Here is a 20,737-nt window from a genome sequence, read left to right on the forward strand (position 1 = left end):
TCACACAAGCATACCTCACTCCATTGTATCCAAAGGCACACACCACATCCGGGAAGCCAAGTTTGTCTCTGGACTACGCTGCACCTCTTCTCTCTCCTCGACTCTTGCCTCTTTTTCTTTTCCTGTTGCCCTATATAACTTATCTTCCTACCCAGCTACACAGCCAGCAGCACTTTCTCCTTCTTCAGGCGAGTATGGTAAAGTGCTGTGGGCTGTAAGTGGGAGGAACCCCCAACAGCCAAGAGCAGGAACCATGGGGACAAGAGGTCGTAGCAGGAAACGGGTGTAGCATAGTTCATTGCCAAGCCTGAGATTCAGTTCAACCACCTGTCCACCAGTTTCCTGCTTTGGGGGCTCCGGGCCAGGTGCTCACATGTTCTTCAACGTATGTGTGGATGTTCAAGCTGAGAAACTGAGCTCTAAATTTGGAAGCAAAGGCATGGGTATCTATGTATAAGATGAGACAAAGTGGAGAATTAAACTCTCAGATTCAACCCTGAATTTTATCAAGTTGCTATTAAAGATGAAATGAGATGTTATCAAGTTGCTATTTAATGTGAAGCTGTATGAAACATACATATATTTTTATTATCAAATATACATATATTTATTATACAAGAATCAGATGCAACAAACATTGAGCACTGATTATATACCAAGTAATCTGCTTGGAAAACAGATTTAATTCTTACATTGGTCCTTCCCAATAAGTCTGATTTTACTCATTTTAACAGCAGGGGTGAAGGAACAGTTTGACACACTGATCACATACCAGAAAGTGGCCAAGGAAGGCCTTTGACCACAAATGCTGGGGTCATCTCATGAGATACCGTTTGCCTTCTCAGCACATGACAGCACGTTTGGAGGCAGCCTGGTGAGCACTCAAGAGCAGCAGTGGTTACGCCTAGGGAAGAGCATGAGTTAGAACATCAGCATTACTTCTTTCCAGCCATGGGAGCTTGGGCTGATAACTTCACCTTTCCAAGCCTCAGTCTCCTGATCTCTAAAATGAGAATAATCATAAAATGGGCCTCAAAGAATTGTTAAAGGATTGAATGAACTTCTTATGTCATGCCTGGCATATTTGGCACTCAATAAATGGGAGCTACCTATCATCTCAGAGGGGAGTGCTTAGCCCTTAAGTTGCTCTTTTTAAGCTCGGGCACATTCACTCACTCATTGTAACCTCCCAGATTGGAAGGGTTGGGCACAAGAGGAGCTCCCCAAGACAGGTGCTCCCTGGTCTCTAGCCCTCTTTATGGAGAGCTAGTGCAGCCAGTACCTCCTTAAGACAAATACTCCCCACCACCCAGCCTCTTGTCCGGCACCGGAGCAGAATTGTCAGGGAGTGCGAGTAAGCAGCCAGCAAGAACCCTCACTGTCTCGAGGCATATCCACATGTGAAATCTCTTATCAGAGAACATTGAGGTTTACTGCAACTGAAGGGCCTTGTGTTGGTATCAGAGTGCTGCCTTTCTAACATAATCACTTTTCTCTTGTACCTTCTAGATGTCTAAGTAGGAAGATCTTCATAAATATTTCGCACACCATGTTAGAACCTTTAAATCTGTTTGAACTGGATTCTTGTTAGGAATAAATTCATTTCTAATTTAATTTTAATTTTTTGGGCATGTTTACTTCATCAAACAATTATCCTGCCTAACAAATTATGTAAAAAAAAAGTTAAAAATAAGGGAGTCACATGACCTTTGAAGTTAGAAAATAAATCAGAGAAGAATAAAAAGAGGAATGAATTGTTCTAAGTATATCAGAAAGGCTTTATGTATTCCGAAACTCATTTACTTTTCTCCAAATCAATATGCAGTGCTCAGCACAGAGAACTATCAGAGAACTATTGAATATAAAGCACAGAAGATAACAGCAGTGATTACAACATGCAATTGTGCAGCTGTGATATCATCCCCTCCCCCTCCACTGGGTCCTCTCCATCAGATTGGTTGCTATGTTAATATTCTAGGCTTAAAGGACCAGAATTAATTCGTTCAGTCTTATCTCTGATGCGTTGGTTTTCTGTCAAAAATTCCTGACAGAATTAACAGCCAAAATGAAGCGGGATAATTGGAGACGGAGCCATGCAGCCAATCATGTCATCCTTGGAATTATTGGGCACACCATCATCTCTTGCTTGGATTCAGGATCTTGGCGTGAGGTGATCCCTCTTCCCTATTCTACAGAGTGACAATTTTGAGCTATAAATAGATCACCCCATGGTTGTTTTCTATGAATAATGAATATGGAGTATGATCTTCCTCTGTTTTGATGAACAACTACTACTACTACAACAATCAGACGAAATCTAGCAGGCAGCTGGAGGAGGTGTTGCAAAGCCCCTAAAAGTGACAAAGTTTGAGTTAAAGGTATATAGGCTGATTATCTTACAACTTCTTATTTCGCATGATAATGAAGTAGTTTTCTATTAACAGAGAGGTCCTATGACATAGATAAGATCCTCCAGAGGATTTTCCAGTTCATTTGACCTTATAGTAAAATAGAGAACTGTTTGGGGCAAGACAACAGAAAACTGACGGCTGGAATGAGAATGTGAAATTTACAGCTTTTTGATACCTAGTTCCATCTCTGCCCCTCCCCCAGTCCATCCCCTCGGATGTTTTCTTTCTTTTTTTTTTTTTTTTTTTGCCAGTCTGGGTTTTTTTATTTTGTTTTCTTACTTTAAAAGATGGAGACAGGGTCTCGCCATGTTGCCCATGCTGGTCTCCAACTCCTGGGTTCAAGCGATCCTCCTGCCTCGGCCTCCCAAAGGTATGGGGTTACAGGCGTGGGCCACCACACCTGGCCACAGCCAGTCTGTTTTCAAAGATGGTCTTTGGGTTAATGAGAATTCTCTCCCTGCTTACTCGCCAGGCAGTGTGGCTTTCTCAATCCAGGGAGGCTGGGCATGGGGAGATGGGATTTGTTTGCTCAGTTTGGACTCACATTTTTTGCACTTTGATTTAATAGGCTCATAAAATATCAAAAGTTTAAGGGAGCTTAGAGTTCATGTGGCCCACACCTGGCTGATCAGAATCTCTAGGGGAAGTTTTTTTGAAATGGCAGATCTCTACATTCTGAGATCCTGATTCAGTAACTCCAGAGTTGGAGCCTGCGTTTTTCTTTTTCTTTTGTAGAGGCGAAGTCTTACTCTGTTGCCCTGGCTGGAGTGCAGTGTTGCTATCACAGTTCACCTCAGCCTTGAATTCCTGGGCCCAAGCGATCCTCCTGCCTCAGCCTTCCAAGTAGCTGGGACTGCAGGTGTGCACTGCTGTGTTGGGCTAATTTTAAATTTTGGTGGGACTGTAAACTAGTTCAACCCTTGTGGAAGTCAGTGTGGCGATTCCTCAGGGATCTAGAACTAGAAATTCCATTCGACCCAGCCATCCCATTACTGGGTATATACCCAAAGGACTATAAATCATGCTGCTATAAAGACACATGCACACGTATGTTTATTGCCGCATTATTCACAATAGCAAAGACTTGGAACCAACCCAAATGTCCAACAATGATAGACTGGATTAAGAAAATGTGGCACATATACACCATGGAATACTATGCAGCCATAAAAAATGATGAGTTCACGTCCTTTGTAGGGACATGGATGAAATTGGAAATCATCATTCTCAGTAAACTATCGCAAGAACAAAAAACCAAACACCGCATATTCTCACTCATAGGTGGGAATTGAACAATGAGAACACATGGACACAGGAAGGGGAACATCACACTTCGGGGACTGTTGTGGGGTGGGGGGAGGGGGGAGGGGTAGCATTGGGAGATATACCTAATGCTAGATGACAAGTTGGTGGGTGCAGCGCACCAGCATGGCATGTGTATACATATGTAACTTGCCTGCACATTGTGCACATGTACCATAAAACCTAAAGTATAATAATTATAATAATAATAATAATAATAAAAGAAAAAAAAATGTTTTCTTTCTTAAATAGGAATGTGGAGAAACGGAGGAGGGAAAGAATTATACAAGTGTCTGGCTGCCAATAAAGAGAGCACCTACTTCATGGTCAGAAATGATTAATCTTTATGACCGTTCTTATCACCATTTACTCAGGAACAGTTGAGAATTCAGTCATGTGGTGGTGAGCAACTATACTCTTTCTAATCCAGATTTTCTACTTCTGCCTTTTAATCCCTGGTTGGTTACTCCAATCTAGATTTCTTCCCTTTAAGAAATTTGCTAATGTCCCCAAAAGATTTCTGGAGGGAAAAAATGCTGCCAAAGATCATTCTGGAATTTCAGGTATGATCACTGTGTAGATGAGGGTGTTTTTGAGCTTGGATAGGCCGCCCAATGGAACAATTCCCTGTACCTCAAGAACAGCTTTCTGAGTTTGGCTAAGGAGGCCAATAGTTAGGTATCAGCAGGATCTTGGAAGAGGTGGTAAGCTGGAGGAGGAGGAAGGTGAGGAGCAGATGAAATTGAAGAAATGAGATATCTCCCTTGATTATTTCTTCATAAGTCAGCAGAAGTTGGTTAGCAAGGAGGGAGGGAAATATTTGGTATGTTATTAACAGAGCTGGTGTAATAAATTATGAAACAGGCTGTGGCAAAAGGCCTGTGAAGTACACCATGCACCCTTATCAAGATGGCTTCCCTTTGCCCTAGGAAATTGCTTATGATTAAGATGTTGGGTAATACCTGTGTCTTACAGCACCCATTACAGATTTGCAAATGCCTCGTCACTGTCACTAGGCACCGAACCTCATCTTCTCTGATTTGCAGCTTTAGTGGCAGTGACCGACATAAATAATTAAATAATTAAATATGCACATAAATCTTTTCTCCAATCACTTGTCTAAAATTTTCACTTTTCTAAAGAGTAGAGAAGATTAATTTTTAATGTTATTAAATTAGTTAGGATAAAACCTAAGAATAGGCACATTTGAGCATTTGAAAGGATGATCTTGCTCTCATTATAAGAGTGACATCTAAGCCCCCCTGCTACACCCACCTCATTCAGCTGTTACTAAAACTTCAAAGGGAAAATAATTCATTAAATTAAAGGACTAAGTATTGAAAAGCATTAGTTGAATTGTTGGCTAATATGACCAACTAAAGTTAATTAGAAATATGGTCAAAAATAGCATATACTTTCCAACTCTGTTATCCACAGAAAGGAAAGGGAGGTGAGATGTAGCTCACATTGTAATGTTTGCATGATTCTAAAAATAATTTTTATTGGATTTAAAAAAATACATTATATACATTTTCACAGAAGGAATTAGAGGTTGAGGCAGACGTGAATGAACGATCTCATTCCGGTCCTTTGCACTTACTAAGATAAATTTTAATTGTAGGACCACCAGCCTACTATAGCCTCTTAGCTTGGCTCTGGAAAAAAGTCATGAACAGTGTGTGTGTGTGAGTGTGTGTGTATGTGTGTGAGAGAGAAAGAAAGAGAGAAAGTGAGATCACTTGGAATCATTTTGAAATATAATTTCCCTGTACTATTTCCTATCATAATGACATGTAACATTGTAAAAATGGTGAACAGTGAGTTTATTTTATTAAGTGTGGTTTAGAGTGTTTTAACTAATAGCAACAATCATAGCAAAGAAGCTAATGTTTCGATTCTGGTCCTCCTTAATACCCATCTTTAAAATATTTTCTTTAAGAAATATTTAAGAACATTTTCTTTTTCTAGAACTGCAGCACCAGTATCAATACAACAGTGGGTTCTTTGATCTTTTTATTAAAAAAATTTTTTAAATGAAACCGGTAAGAATGATGTAAATATTATCAAGTACACATTACTAGAGCAATACTGAATTTCTGTATAAAGAAATTTAAGTATGTAATAATAGACCACTCATTTTATAAAATACTTCATTCTATAAAATTATAGTCAAGATGATTTGATTAATCCACTAAGTTTTGTTCAAATTGAATTTGACTAGATCTTACTCAGGAAAACTGACTTCTACTGAGACCAAATTGCTGCAAACTGAATCATCGTGTGTTCGAAGTATGCGAATCTCCCAGGTGAGACTCAGGATGGCAACACAGGCATCTAGAAGCAATTTAAGAAGTGATTGAAGCCCAAGGGCATGGTGAAGGAAAAGAAAACAAATACAAAGCAATGGCTGCATAGCAGGTGTTATTGTTAAGTCCATCAAAGGTAATTATGAAAAATATCTTAGACAAGGGATTGATGATCTCTTCTTAGAATGAATACTTTTAGTAAAACATCTTTAAAATATCTCTGTTTTAAAATTTTTTATATAGATCTATCAGAGATCTCTTTTTAAACTAAAGGGAGACACAATGAAAAGTTTAGAGATCAGTAGTTCAAAAAGTTTAAGATTAGCCAGGCGCAGTGTCTTACGCCTATAATCCCAGCACTTTGGGAGGCCGAGGCAGGTGAATCACGAGGTCAGGAGATCGAGACCATCCTGGCTAACACGGTGAAACCCCATCTCTACTAAAAATACAAAAAAATTAGCAGGGCATGGTGGCAGGTGCCTGTAGTCCCAGCTACTCAGGAGGCTGAGGCAGGAGAATGATGTGAACCTGGGTGGCGGAGCTTGCAGTGAGTGGAGATCATGCCACTGCACTCCAGCCTGGGCGACAGAGTGAGACTCCGTCTCAAAGAAAAAAGTTTAAGATTAGAGTTATTTAACCTGATGAGGTCTAAAAGCACACCTTTGCCTCTCCCAATGAAGCAAACATTGAAGGAAAAAAAATCCTAAAGAATGAAAAAGAAACTTGAAGCAAAGTATATGATCAACAATTTGGCGTACAATGTCATTCACAACAGTCTTACTGATACGACTTCTGGAGCTGATTTTTTTCATGTGTGACATTTACCATTTTATGTTTAAGTTTATATCAATTTTTCAAATTGCCTTTAAACTGTTAGGCCTGTAAAAAAAAAGAATTAATTCTGAAGGGAAATAAAATTATCATGCAGGTCATTTAGCTTAAGATAAAAGTCATTTCATTGCATGCCCCAAGTCTTACTCCAAGAAAGTCTGTGAGTTCTTTTCAAGGCTCAGGAATAGAATCCCAACTAAGCAGGGGGAACACTTACTGTAATTTTAACTACCTGTGTTTAATAGTCATGGTGTTTTGGTTTGCTTTTCTTTTACTAATTTTTTTTTCCTGTTCTGTGGTTTCCATGGTGAATTCCTATAATACAGGTAGACTAATCCTATCTTCCTTTGAGTCAAACAGTTCCAGAGGTGATGTATCACAGTGGGCCCTGTGAAATCCAATCAAAGCTGGAAGAGGCTAGTTTCTAGTTTCAGAAAAGAAATTTACTCTCAGACCATATATAAACTTCCAATAATTAGAAAGGAAAATCAGGTTAAAAGATTTAATGAGTTTTTATCTTCGTAATTAGTCACATCACTTTGTTAAAAGGGAAAAAAAACAAGCTTCAATGAGCCTTCTGTACCATAATAACAGATTTGCATGGTGTGTTGCAGTTTACAAAGCTTTCTTACATCTAATTGCATTTTAATTTATATGGTGTCTGTTTACTTTTCTGTCAGATTTTAGAACTCTGTTGTGATCACTCATAATCTGAAACTTGAAGCTATAAAGATGGCTAGGGCAATAGTGGATAAATTGTCTTGAATAAAATAAAAAAGAGAATGATAATGACAGCCCCGGAAGATGCTTGTTGATATATGATTCCACCTCTAGCACGATCTCAGAGCCAGGGCTTTGGAGAGAACATCGATGTGAGACTCTACTGGACTTAATTTGATTTTTTAAATTATTATTCAAAGTCACTTCCTAGGAGACAGTATTATTATTTAAGTTTAGTTTTTAAAACCATTTCATCTCCACCGCTATTGCTTTTAAACTTTTCTAGATTGCATTCTTACAGAAAAGCCTCTTTGCAGTCAACATCCACAGAAAAGAAATAGAAGCAATTGATCTACAAGGACCTGCCTTTGAAATATTGACACATTGAGGTAAAATCAAATGCTTCACATTGTGAAAATAGCTAATGCTCTTGTTTGTGAAATTCAAATAAGCATTTCCTCATCATTTGCATAGATCCAGTTTCGCTTCCTAATTTCCATACTGCCACCTGGATGCATTCAGGCTGTTCTGTGACACAGTTGAACTAGTTTAGAAGGTTCCTCCTTTGTCTCTGGGCTCCTTTTCTTTTATTCCCCTAGGACTCTTTGCTGCAAATGATTTTATCTGAAGCTATGTCTGAACAAAAATAGACAAATGGAGAACTGAGGCAATTATACTATTAATTCAAGCAGAAAAAAAACACTCCGCCTGAGTTATCTGGCATTTCCTGGCAAACATCTTTTTCTATGTCAATGATCTAGAAGATTGCCTAACTTCTTTTCTTCAGGGGTGTAGATGTGGCCTATGTCACATGGCTCTCATTGCCTCATTTCCTGCTGGTTCAGACTGTCTATTCTAGGAAGGCTGACACATGATGAGAAGATTCAGTGGTTCTGAGGTACAGTACTTAAGATAACCCTGTGAAGGCTGAGATTGATATTTGAAATTCACAACTGATCTTGGAGCCTGGTAGAGCAGTCATGGTAAGCTGGACATAAACACACACACACACACACACACACACACACATATATATATTTTTTGAGACAGAGTCGCCCTCTGTTGCCCAGGCTGGAGTGCAGTGGCACAATCTCAGCTCACTGTAACCTCTGCCTCCTGAGTTCAAGCAATTCCCTTGCTTCAGCCTCACAAGTAGCTGGGATTCCAGGCATGAGCCACTGCACCCGGCTAGTTTTTGTATTTTTAGTAGGGACAGGGTTTCACCATGTTGGCCAGGCTGGTCTCGAACTCCTGACCCCAGGTGATCCACCTGCCTCGGCCTCCCAAAGTGTTGGAATTAACAGGTGTTAGCCACCGCACCTGGCCTGGACCAATACTTTTATTCATTCATTTACTCACTGAGTGCCTGCTCTGTGCTAGGTCTTGGAGTTACAAAGATGACAATGTCTTGGCACTTGTACTAGCAGTTTAATACACATTAAGAAGTAGTTACAACACCATACAATAAGTTTGAACAATGATTCCATTGAGGGGAAAAGCGTATACCCTCTAAAAGATTTAAAGTAGTAGAAGCAGAGCCACAAAGGCAATTCTCCATGAATGCACTTCTTCTGCGTTATCTTGTCTGCTTTTCTCCTACAATCCCTTAAAAATGACATAAGCCAGTTTCACTGGAGATTCATTTACTATCTCTTAAGGAAACTCAGTCTCTGAGAGTTCTGGGGTGGACACTTTCAACAGACCAGGGTTTGGCAGAGGTTTGTCATGCCTTTTTGCCAAGGGCTCACCCTGGCAGATGGCAACAGCTGTTTGTGATTCAGTCAAGAAAGTGCAGGAGGAGCCCTGCAAAAATGTCCTTTTTATTACACCACTGACTTCTTTCCTGAGAGTGGTTTTTCACTGTATCAGTGCATAATTGATTTTGCTAACGCATTTACTCTAATCATACAAAAATCTAATTACTCTATGTAATGAATCATTAACAATTTCCTTAAATTCATTTCAGTGTTTGCATGCTGGTATTCAATTTATGCTAATAAACCTAAAATATTCATGTCTTTAAGTCTGAGATTGCAGACTATGCTAAAAAATTTGTTTTACTAAATGTACATTTTAAATCTGCATTTTATAAAATACTGAGGTGTAAACTCTGCAAGATTATTCTGAAATACACAGCATTCAAATTTTCTATTTACTTTTTAAGCAGAGTTCTTTTTATCTCCTTCACACTCCGAATTCACTTAGCTACAACAAAATGACACATGGTCATGTTTAACTTAAGAGCATTAATTGTTGTTTGGTAATGAAAGAAGATCAAAAGTGATTGATGTCAAACTTTTTCACTTTGATTTATTCACATTGATCTTCAGCCTTCGATTCATTTGCTGAAATAGATATTAGGAATAAGTACCTTATTTTTATTACTAATGAGTACCTTATTTTATTATTCTAATCAAAGAAGAGGAAATTAAACCTTGAATTCTAGCCATAAAAATATATCACGATAAAATCAGATTTTTTTACAGTACTGCCATTATTATTATTACCTTATTATTAAACACATACTATGCACTAAGTGTCCATTTACTCTGATAAGTGCTTAATGTTCACCAATTCATTTAATCATCTTCCAAAGCCTATGAGGTCAGTACTATTATTATCCTCATTTTATAGATAAGAAACAGATTTAGAGGGCTGGGCGCGGTGGCTCACACCTGTAATCCCAGCACTTTGAGAGGCCGAGGTGGGTGGATCATCTGAGGTCAGGAGTTCGAGACCAGCTGGCCAACATGGTGAAACCCCGTCTCTACTAAAAATACTAAAATTAGCCAGGTGTGGTGGTGCACACCTGTCATCCCAGCTACTTGGGAGGCTGAGGTAGGAGAATAGCCTGAACCCAGGAGGCAGAGGTTGCAGTGAGCCGAGATGGCACCACTGCACTCCAGCCTGGGCAACAGAACAAGACTCCGTCTCAAAAAAAAGGAAAAAAAAAAGAACAGATTTAGAGAAGTGAAGCAACTTGCCCAAGGTTACACAGTGTTGCACAGTGGTTCTCAACTGGGTGTGATTTTTGCCTCCCTAGGGACACTTGGCCACGTCTAGAGACATTTTTTCTTGTCACAACTGGACAGAGGGCAGCTGGCATGTAGTCGGTAAAGTTCAGGGTGCTGGTTAACATCCTGCAAGGCACATGCCAGTCCCCATGACAAATAATTATCTAGTCCAAAATGCCAGTAGTGTTGTGGTAGAGAAACCTTGGTGTAGCAGCTGTGCGTGGTGCCCATGTCACAGCTTCTTGGGCTACTGATTTCTGAGCAGCTGTGGTGGGCAGCTGTGATGGACAGCTGTGGTGACAGTGGCATGCAATTACTAGTGTCTCACTTCAAGCACATGTGGTAGTTGCTCTTTGCTTTTCTGCCTTAGGGCTTTCTCTGAAACACCTGTGCAGGTGTAACTTGGCTGGTGTTATCATCTGGGGGGAACCTTCAACCAGGGTTCAACTTCCCTGTTATTTGATGGGACCATTCCGAGGGCATTCTTCACAATTCCTCTGTGTGTCCCCAGAGGGACTGAGTCTCAATTGCCTACAGTGGTAACTGGCTGGTACAGCAGGCCCTTATTCACCCTGCCTTCTCCCACTGGTTGAGGGTTGCCTAGAGTTGTTAACACCTCTGCAATTTCAGGCTGTGTTGTTACTGAACCTTAAAGAAAGCTTTGTGGCAGAGAAACAGAGACATCATCACATGAGCTTGAGGTGGGATTCCGGTAACTACACTGCAGACTTTGAACTGTCTGCAATAGCTGGCTGAAATCAATAACACACATCAGTTTTTATCACTTCCTTGTCTTACTCCTCATATTCTTTTTCCTAGCCTTGCCTCCCTTATGAAGTACCTGTACCCAAGCCCTTATTTTAAGCTATGCTTTCAAGGGAACTCAAACCAAGACATTAAGCTAGTAAGTCTGCTATATTATGTTGCAAATCCAATGAAACAGAACCAAAGGCTGAGCTTCAGTCCGTTCTCATCCTTTGGCTGAGGATTCCCTCTGCAGTGTGAATTCCATACTCAACGATTTCATATTGCTTTTTCAGGACTCTAAATTCTCTCACCTCTTTATCTTTTTCCAAACCCAATTATACATCTTCAATGATCAAATCATTCTTTTTTTTTTTTCTTATGCAGGAACCATATTGGATTGTGAAAGGAACTCAGTTGACCTGGCCTATTGCAGATTTATTCTGAGAATTTCAATTCAGTCTTTGCTGCTGTTTGGAAATCTTTCATGAATCTTTTAATAACTTCCTTACATACATCTTGTTCCCTTAAAGCCCCAAACTTGGCTTTGTCAGCTCTCTTTCTTCATAATCTTTAGGTAACATTTGATATCTTCATCATGAATTTTTTTTTCAACTTCCATAATTATATCACATTTACTACTCCTTCGATCTCTGACAGCTCTTTGTTTTCTTTAATCTCCTAACATCTGATTTTCCTCCTCCCTCCAATCTGAGGCTAAGACTCATCATGGGTCCTTTTTCTATAACCACTCCCTGGGGAGCTCATTCACTTCCATATGGATGACATCTAAATTTCTGTTTCCAGCTTTGAGATATCCCTTAGGGCTCAGGGTCATTCTTCACTGCCTATCCAATTACTAATAAGGAAGCAACAGTATCTTTGAGTAGCATTTTGCAGTTTAATATAATCTCTCTAAAAATGGAGTTAAATTCGTCTCTGACCCTCAAACTAGTCTCTCTTACCTGTCGTACCACTGAATAGCTAGAAACGAGGAATCATCTTAAATTCTGTTCTCTTCTTCATTGCATTGTTGGCTGCACACCCAACATCCCTTACCCCTTTCCTCTTCTCTTAAACTCCAGTTTTGGTACAGTATCCAAATCCTCCCCTAGGCAGCCCATGTGGCTCAGAAGTCAAACTCTCTCCCAAGCCCAAGAAGGCACTAGAATGGTGCAAGGAGAATCCTCTTTCCTCACGCCACATTGCTTTAGTAATTGGCATACAAACCAGTTAATGTCCTTGAGATTCAAGAAAAGATTTATTAGTGATTCTAGGGAAATTCTTTATTGCACTTCTGAAAGAGCTTTCAGGAGTAATTCTCTCTCTATGCTTTTTCTTAGAATGTGTTCATGTGTGGATGCGATGGAACTGAGGTCGCTAGGTTCATGCTACCTGGAGCATGAGGCTGACAAATAGAGGAGCACTGAGTCAAATGAATCTTGGAGAAATGGAGCTGGAAGAAAACTGGAGTAAGCCTGTCCCTGAAAGGGCACTACCTTTGGATATCCAGCAGTGGGACTCAATATTTTTTCTTGTTGTTTAATCTCATTTCTGTTACTTGCCGCCAAAGGCTCTTAATGAGAAAATGGCTCTACCTAGTTTTCTGAATGTTGCCTCAGTCTCTCCACTCTTCCCTATTACAATGGTCATCTCTTTAATTCACATCCAATAACTGATAGTCTCTCAACTAATCTACATCCTCTCATTCTCTCCTAATTCACCTTTCATACTGTTGCCAGGTGACTTTTCCTAAAAGACAACTTTCATGATGTCAATCTACTTCATAAATTCTTATAATGGTTTCTTTTTGCTTTTAGTCCAAACTCCTCAGATATGTTTTCAAGGCTTTTCATAATTGAATTTCTTTTATACACCTAAGATGATTTCTTTGTGTTCCCAAATGTACAATTGACAGTCCTTCCTCCTGATGTTCTCTCAAGTAGGAAATGTTTCCTCTATGTAAATTCAGTATAGCTTTTAGTCTCTATTCAAGTTCTACCTTCTTCATAAACTTCTCCTGAATAGAATCAGCCTATAACCATTTAAACTGTATTTATTAGGTGCACACTATGTGCCAGGTACTCAATAAGGCAGTGGAACTATGAAGACAGATAATCACAGTCCCTCTTGCCTCTGGGAGCAGGCAGTTGAATGCAATGCTTTTTAAAGTTTTAAGTAATGTGGTCATGCAAAATCTTATAGATATAAATTTGAATGCATAGAGTTTAATTACCAAGCTAGTGAGATTTAATGTTTCAATTAATAAAAAGTTTGGAATCAAGGTATATAGATAAGTATAGTGGTCTTATATTTAGCCTCAAACTGAAATTTATGTCTTATTTTATCATGGTTACTTAATATTTTAAAAGACTATGATTCATCGGGCGTGGTGGCTCACGCCTGTAATCCCAGCACTTTGGGATACCGAGGTGGGTGGATCATGAGGTCAGCAGTTCGGGACCAGCCTGACCAACATTGTGAAACCCCATCTCTACTAAAAATACAAAAATTAGTGGGGTAGGCATGGTGGCGGGCACCATATATCCAACATTATGGTACAGTCATTTGTTGCATAACAACATCTCAGTCAACCATGGACTGCATATACAAGGATGGTCCCATAAGATTATAATACTGTAACTTTACTTTGTCTTTTCAATGACTGTAATCCCAGCTACTCAGGCGGCTGAGGCAGGAGAATCGCTTGAACCCAGGAGGCAGAGGTTGCAGTGAGACGAGATCGCGCCGTTGCACTCCAGCCTGGGCAACAGAGCCAGAATCTGTCTCAAAAAAAAAAAAAAAAAATGGACTATGATTCATAGAGTCAAATAGCTGTAAATATTAACAATCTCTGAATTTTATTTTATTTTATTTTTTTTTGAGACGGAGTCTCGTTCTGTCACCCAGGCTGGATTTCAGCTCACTGCAACCTCCAGCTCCTGGGTTCAAGCAATTCTTCCATCTCAGCCTCCCGAGTAGCTGGGATTACAGGCACGTGCCACCGCCGCCATGCCCGGCTAATATTTGTATTTTTGTAGAGACGGGGTTTCACCATGTTGGCCAGGCTGGTCTAGAATTCCTGACCTCAAGTGATCCACCCACCTCGGCCTCCCAAAGTGCTCGGATTGCAGGCGTGAGCCAGCATGCCTGGCTTCAATCTCAGAATTTTCTATTAAACAGAAGCAACAGGAAAAACTTTCTGAAATTTGCATAAACTTATTTTATATTGCATAAGTTAACATGTTGATGGTATTCAGTGTTAAATTTTGTGTATATATATTATTTAAATCATTCATTTATTCAACATATAGTTATTTACTATGTGCTATTCTCAACAGCTAGTTATTTACCAAGGACTTATTCTCAATCATATACCCTCAATATGGTGATAATATGCCAAGGGAGAAAATATTAGTTATTGAGGGTGAAAAATGTTAGATATTGAAATGGTTTATGACCCCCCAAACATAATCATATATACAGCCTATCTGTGGTATTAAAGTTTCATAGGGGGGTGATTAGGAAAAAAGATGCCTGAAAAAGTCCTAGGGGAGCAATAATGAAAAAAATATTGAGAAATACTTTTTCAGATACTGGGAAAACAGCAATGAACAACACGGAAAAGAAAACCCCTGTCCCGATGGAGGTGATTTTCTCATGGGGAGGATGAGCTAACAATAAACAAGATAAATAAGTAAAATGTATAATGTGCTATGGAAAGAAAAAAAGCAGCACAGGACAAGGAGAACAGTCAGTTAAAGGAAGGAGATAGGAAGTGGATGTGTGAGAGAAAGGGCATTGGCACTAGCTATGGTGACCATGGAAATCTGAGTAAAGAAATTCATGGTCGAGGGAGCAAGGGAGGAGCTCTCCAGAGATGGAACAGACTGTGCAAAGGCCCTGTGGAGAGAGCGAATCTGGCACACCGGAGGACCAGCAAGCCTGTGTTCTGGGTGAGGAGGCCAGGAAGGGTATTAAAAGGCCATGCCAAAAAGTTCACACGGCCCAAGTCATAAGGGTTATGTAAAAACTTTTTTGTAATGTTCATGAGAAAAGAAGAAGTCATGGGTGTTTTCTGAGGAGGACATGATGTAATCTGACTTTTTTTACCAGGATCGCTCTCAGCATGATGCTGAGAATGGGCTGAACAAGGCAAAGGGAACACCAAGCAACTAGTTGGGAGGGGTACTAGTTGGCTTAGGCTGCCAAAAGAAAATAGCACAGGCTGGGTGTCTTAAACAAGACATTTATTTCTCATGGTTTTGGAGGCCGTGAAGTACAAGACCAAAGTACCAGCAAGGTAAGTTTCATTGGGAGGCCTCTTCTCTCTTAGCTTAAAGGTAGCCACCATCTCGACTGGGATGGGGGAGGAATTAGGAGAGGAAGAGGAAGAGAGGGAGAAATAGAGAGCACTTTCTTGTGAGCCTTCTAATAAGGACACTAATCCATTGTACCAGGGCTCCACCCTCATAACCTCATCTAACTCTAATCACCTCCCAAAGGCCCCATCTCCAAATACCAGCACATTGCAGGTTAGGGCTTCACATATGAATTTTGGGGACACATAGACATTCAGTCCACAACAAGAAGCTACTGCAGCAATCCAGGTGAGGGATGATGGGAGCTTGGACAATGTGGTATCATAGACAGAAATGGTTGGACTGTGAACAGGGTTTTAAAGGTAGAGCAGACAGAGCAGTGTTGCTTGATCTGATGTGGAAGATGAGAGAAGAGAGGAGTCAAAGACGTCTGAGGGTTTTGGATACATAGGTTATCATTATTATTTTTACTATGGTTTTCAATATTGATAAGTTGAACAGGATGCACCAAAGCACCTAAGATTCTTTGGAACACTAGAGTTTGAAAATGTTTGGTCTAAAGAGTCTTAATTTGTAAATAAATGTGAGAGGCATTTGAAATTAAATTTATTTTTGTTTGACACAATGGCTGGGAACACCTGGCATTTAAAGGATAGGGGCCAGGGATGTAAGCAATCTTACAATGCATGAGAAAAGTTCTGCACCAAGAAAGAAATGTTCTGTCACTAATTCTAACAACACTCCTGTTGAGGAACACTGGTGGAGTTATTTTTATGTATTTGTTATCTTTTAAAAATATTTTATTGCACTTTGATGCAACAGAAAACAGTATCTTTTACTGCCAGTTATTTCAGGTACAGTTTCCCCCAGCTAAGTTCTAAAGGCCTTGAGGGCAGAAGTCATCTTGTATATTTCTCTTGTATCCTTACACAGTGAAAGCAGAAAAATACCTTTATTTTGCTATGTCTCTTGTTTTCTCCATATGCAGTGGCATACTCTCATTTTATCCATTTCTGACAGGAATGAAAGCAAAGACATACGCAAAGTGGATTTTAATCATAAGTGAGGACTGATTTTTGTTTCAAGGACTCAGCATGCAGAAAATAATATATAAGTATTAGCTCTTATGAATGATAACAATGGGAGGCATATATAATTTCTTGATTAAAGCAAATGCCAGCCTTAGTTATCAGGTTTTCTTTTTGTCATCACTTTGCCCATTTTCTTAAGCTCATATCTTGACAATAGAATTAAATTTTTTTTTGCTAAATCAATCAACAAAAAGTCTATTTTCTAAATCACAACATAATCCCAACTCTCTAATAGTTATTTCTTCATATTATTTCACAAATTTTGTCCACATGTAGTTATGTTTTTAAAAATAAAATCTTTATTTTTTAGAGCAGATTTAAGATCACAGAAAAATTGAGTGGAAGGTATAGAGATTTCCCATATGCCCCCTGCCCTGAGACATGTACAGCCTCCCCCATGATCAACATTCCCCTCTAGAATGCTACATCCATTACAGTTAATGAACCTACATTGACACATCATTATCACCCGAAGTCCATAGTTTACATTAGGGTTCACCCTTGGTGTTGTACATTTTATGGGTTTGGATAAATGTATAATGACATATATCCAACATTATGGTACAGGTATTTGTTGCATAACAACATCCCAGTCAATCATGGACTGCATATACAAGGATGGTCTCATAAGATTATATAATACTGTAACTTTATACTTACCATTGTGTTACAATTGCCTATAATATTCAATGTAGTAACATGCTGCCTAGGTTTGTAGACTAGGAGCAGTAGGCTGTATGTGTAGGCTACAGCATCCAGATTGGTAGAAGTACATTCTGTGATGTTCGCACAGCAATGAAATTGCCTAATGGCACATTGCTCAGAATGTTTCCCTGTTGTTAAGTGATGCATGGCTACGTCATACAGAGTAGTTTCTCTGTTCTTAAGACTCTCTGTGCTTCACTCCCTTCTGACCTCTGGAAACAACTGATATTTTTGTTGTCTCCATTATTTTGCCTTTATAGTTGATTTTTAAATTAGAGATAATAAATACTGAATATGTAGTTATTATGACTTTTTTATTCACTTAGAATCATTTTGTAAATACTTTTCAATCTTTCTACCTAATGATCGGAGTTATAATTTTAATAGCTGCATATAGTCTAGCATATTTACTGTAGCTTTTTCCTTTATTGTTGGACAATTTGTCTTCGGTCTTTCATGAGTTACATATGGTATTTCTATCTAGTCTTTTTGCCATTGATTTTTCTCATGCTCTATTAAATATCACCCCCCACCCCCAACTTCACTGACCAATTATTGTCTACTTGCTTGGCTTCTGACGATTGTGATTTATAGATGCATGCTGACATCAATTTGCCTACCTGCCTTAGCTTCGATCATTGATAGTGCTGGATCTTTCCAACTTTTCTTCAGTATTCACTTTCTTGGCTCACAGTAGCTGGTACTTCTGATACTATGCTGCTCAAAAAGTACTTGGTCTAGTGTGAGGCCCATGTGGGTAATCAGTTGGCTGATTCATGATAAGAGAAAAGACATATCCTAGAATAATTGAAATTTTCTTTCTTTCTTTTTTTTTTTTTTTGACAGAGTTTCATTCTTGTTGCCCAGGCTGGAGTGCAATGGTGTGATCTTGTCTCACCGCAACCTCGGCCTCCCAGGTTCAAGTGATTATCCTGTCTCAGTCTCCTGAGTAGCTAGTATTACAGGCATGCACCACTATGCCCGGCTAATTTTGTATTTTTAGTTGAGATGGGGTTTCTCCATGTTGGTCAGGCTGGTCTCGAACTCCCGACCTCAGGTGATCCGCCTGCCTCGGCCTCCCAAAGTGCTGGGATTACAGGTGTGAACTGCCGTGTCCTGCTGAAACTTATTTGTTTGAACAATAAAAGCCACATATTTCCTCTTTTAATAAAGTGCGAAATTATAGTACTCTCCCAAGATACTCATGGATTGCTTGATAATAATAAAAAACTAACAACTGGTATTGTTTTAAATATTGAAGAAAAGCAAACAAATCAACATCAGCCATAACATTCTTCATATGCCAAAACCAGGATGAAATAATGCTTTTATAGAAGATGTGACCTGCGCTCAAATAGCATCATTTATCAAATGCAAAGGATTGGTGTAGCTCTTGACTTCAAGGCATATTAAATCTAGCAAAGCTAAGATTCAATATAGATGTAGGTCCGATTTCATGACAAAAAATCAAAGAAACCAAGCAAAATCAGAGAACTTAGTAAGTTTGTGGGTATGCAATCTACAGAAGTCAATTATATATATATGATAAAAGAGAAGAAAAGACTCTATTTATAATTCAACAAAAAAGATAAAATGCTTAGGAATACGTATGAGAGATGGGCATGATTTATATAAAGAACATTTTAAGATGCTACCAAAAAACACAAAATAAAATAAATAAATGGGAAAGCATATCATTTCTTAGATAGGAAAAGTCAACATCACAAAGATTTAATTCAATAAAAATAGCAACAGCATTTTTATTTTGTAATCAGAGACAAGCTAATACTAAAGTTCAAATGAAAAAATAAAAAACAAAAATAGTCAAGAAAAATCTGGAAAAGTGATCATAAAGAGAACTAGTTCTTTCACGCATTTAAACACATTGTAAATCTTCAATAATAAAAATAATGTGTGAGATCTGGCAAGATGGCCAAATAGGAACAGCTCTGGTCTGCAGCTCCCAGTGAGAACAACACAGAAGGCGGGTGATTTCTGCATTTACAACTGGGGTACCTGGCTCATCTCATTGGGACTGGTTAGACAGTGGGTGCAGCCCATGGAGGGCGAGCCAAAGTGGATCAGGTGGTGGGGGGCGGGGGTGGTCACCTCACCCAGGAAGCACAGGAGGTTGGGGAACTCCCTCCCCAGCCAAGGGAAGCAGTGAGGGAATGTGCCTTGAGGGACGGTGCAATCCGGCTCAAATACTACGCTTTTCCCACAGTCTTCACAACCCGCAGACCAGAAGATTCCCTTGGCTGCCTACACCACCAGGGTCCTAAGTTTCAAGCACAAAACTGGGTGGTTGTTTGGGCAGACACTGAGCTAGCTGCAGGAGGCTGGAACGCCAACCAGAGCCAGAATGGACAGAACCATTCACTCCCCTGGAAAGGGGGCTGAAGCCAGGGAGCCAAGTGGTCTTGCTCAGCAGATCCCACACCACGGAGCCCAGCAAGCTAAGATCCACTGACATGAAATTCTCGCTGCCAGCACAGCAGTCTGAAGTCCACCTGGGATGCTCCAGCTTGCTTGGGGTAGCGGCATCCGCCATTACTGGGACTTGAATAGGCGGTTTTCCCCTCACGGTGTAAAAAAAAAGCCAGAGGGAAGTTCAGACGGGAGGAAACCCATCGCAGTGCAGCAAAGCCGCTGTAGCCAGACCACCTCTCTAGATTCCTCCTCTCTGGGAAGGGCATCCCTGAAAGAAAGGCAACAGCCCCAGTCAGGGGCTTATAGATAAAACTCCAATTTCCCTGGGAGAGGGCACATGGGGGAAGGGGTGGCTGTGGGCACAGCTTCAGCAGACTTAAACGTTCCTACCTGCAGGCTCTGAAGACAGCAGCCGATCTCCCAGCACAGTGCTTGAGCTCTGCTAAGGTACAGACTGCCTCCTCAAGTGGGTCCCTGAACCCCGTGCCTCCTGACTGGGAGACACGTCCCAGCAGGGGTCGACAGACACCTCATACAGGAGAGCTCCGGCTAGCATTTGGCAGGTGCCCCTCTGTTACAAAGCCTCCAGAGGAAGGAACAGGAAGCAATCTTTGCTGTTCTACAGCTTCTGCTGGTGATACCCAGGCAAACAGGGTTTGGAGTGGAACTCCAGCAAACTCCAGCAGACCTGCAGAAGAGGGTCCTGACTGTTAGATGGAAAACTAACAGAAAGCAATAACATCAACATCAACAAAAAGGATGCCCATACAAAAACCCTATCCAAAGGTCATCAACATCAAAGATCAAAGGTAGATAAATCTACTAAGATGAGGAAAACGCAATGCAAAAAGGCTGAAAATT

The 20,737-nt window shown here is 40.0% G+C and overlaps 1 long non-coding RNA gene across 3 annotated transcripts; it reads left to right on the forward strand.

The window, feature by feature from the left end:
• Nucleotides 1–792: 792 nt before the first annotated feature.
• Nucleotides 793–18,612, forward strand: LOC134761856 (uncharacterized). 3 transcript variants are annotated; one of them, XR_010141016.1, is made up of 5 exons: nucleotides 8,447–8,553; nucleotides 11,716–11,905; nucleotides 12,672–12,800; nucleotides 16,671–16,712; nucleotides 18,293–18,612. It is a non-coding gene; the product is annotated as an uncharacterized LOC134761856 (long non-coding RNA). The 3 variants fall into 3 exon arrangements; XR_010141014.1 differs by lacking the exons at nucleotides 8,447–8,553; nucleotides 16,671–16,712; nucleotides 18,293–18,612 and adding exons at nucleotides 793–2,165; nucleotides 7,857–7,959 and having other exon boundaries at nucleotides 12,672–13,154; XR_010141015.1 differs by lacking the exons at nucleotides 8,447–8,553; nucleotides 11,716–11,905 and adding an exon at nucleotides 11,330–11,488 and having other exon boundaries at nucleotides 16,639–16,712.
• Nucleotides 18,613–20,737: the final 2,125 nt, after the last annotated feature.

This window comes from Pongo abelii, chromosome 7 (genome assembly GCF_028885655.2).
Source record: "Pongo abelii isolate AG06213 chromosome 7, NHGRI_mPonAbe1-v2.0_pri, whole genome shotgun sequence".
Lineage (NCBI taxonomy): Eukaryota > Metazoa > Chordata > Mammalia > Primates > Hominidae > Pongo > Pongo abelii.